This window comes from Cebus imitator, unplaced genomic scaffold (assembly GCF_001604975.1).
Source record: "Cebus imitator isolate Cc_AM_T3 unplaced genomic scaffold, Cebus_imitator-1.0 Scaffold181, whole genome shotgun sequence".
Lineage (NCBI taxonomy): Eukaryota > Metazoa > Chordata > Mammalia > Primates > Cebidae > Cebus > Cebus imitator.
Window position 1 is genome coordinate 972498 of NW_016107496.1, and position 1650 is coordinate 974147.

Here is a 1650-nt window from a genome sequence, read left to right on the forward strand (position 1 = left end):
ACTGTCAGAAAGCTGGGAGAACTTTACAGTGATTCAGTGAAGGGAAGGAGTAAAAGCAAAAAACAGCTTAAGGTCCAACAAAATGTGGCCCCTTTCATCAAGGTGGTCTTATTTTTTGTGTATTTATTTGTTTATTTATTTTAAGCTGTTGCTCTGTCACTCAGGCTGGAGTGCAGCGGTGTGATCATAGTTCACTGCAACGTCGAATTCCTGGGCTGATATGATCCTCCCATCTCAGCCCCCCCAGATAGCTGGGACTACAGGCATGCACCACCACACCTGGCTAATTTTTTAAATTATTTTTTGTAGAGACTAGATCTCACTATGTTGTCCAGTCTGATTTTTTTCTTTTTCTTTTTCTGAGACAGAGTCTCATTTCGTTACCCAGGCTGGAGTACAGTGGCTCAATCTCAGCTCACTGCAACCTCCGCCACCCAGGTTCAAGTGACTCTTCTGCCTCAGCCTCCAGTGTAGCTGGGATTACAGGCGCCCACCACCATGCCTGGCTAATTTTGTATTTTTAGTAGAGACAGAGTTTTGCCATGTTGGCCAGGCTGGTCTCGAACTCCTGACCTCAAGTGATCTGTCCACCATGGCCTCCCGAAGTGCTGGGATTACAGGCATGAGCCACCGCACCTGGCCCAAGTCTTAGTTCGTGTTACTTCTGCTTCATTTTGCCACTTACTGGCTGTGGTGACTACGCATGTTACCAGCCTGGGCAACAAGAGTGAATCTCTGTCTCAAAAAAAAAGGAAGAAGACAATGCAGGTAAAATATCAGAGCAGGGCCTAGCATATCTTAAATTCTCAGTAACCGTTAGCTACATATTGTTACACTCCCAGCCTTTTGCTCCAAATAAGTTGCACATCTTCATCTCAGATTCCGAGTCCTTGCTCATGATGTTCCTTCTGCCTGGAATGCCGTTTCCAGCCTCTTCCGCCTACACATGCTTCAGCATCCTAGTCAGGCCCTCCTTTCTCCACAAGGCCTTCTCTGTACTAATATGGCATTTACCACCAGTTCATCTCATCCCAATTAAGTAACAATGTTAAATATTTTCTGGGTTTATGTCTACTTCTCCAGGGAAGAAGCTGTTTCTTAACCTTTTGTGCTTTTTAGTTTGGAATACGGGGCTACACTGCATATGTTCAGTAAATCCTGCTTGAAGAAAGGAAAGAAGGAATAAAAGACTGGATTATGGGCAGATAAACAAGTCACCTGAACCTTTTAGGCAGTGGTTCTCAACTCTGATTTCTTAGTATGCAGAGAGGTATTGCCAGGATGATCACAAAATGCTTCATAAATTCTCAAAACAAGATCATTTTTAACCATATTTCTTCAGAAAAGAAGTCTCAGGCAGTAACTGGAACCCCATTATACTTTCACCTTCTTGACTACTGAGCTCAAGGGTCACAAAGGTAAGGGACAGCCGGGTGCAGTGGCTCACACCTGGCCAACATGATGAAACTTTGTCTCTACTAAAAATGCAAAAATGAGCGAGCTGGGCGAGGTGGCACACACCTGTACTCCCAGCTACTCAGGAGGCTGAGGCAAAAGAATTGCTTGAACCCAGGAGGCGGAGGTTGAAGTGAGCTGAGATCACACCACTGCCATGCAGCCTGGTGACAGAGTGAGACTCTGTCTCAAAAA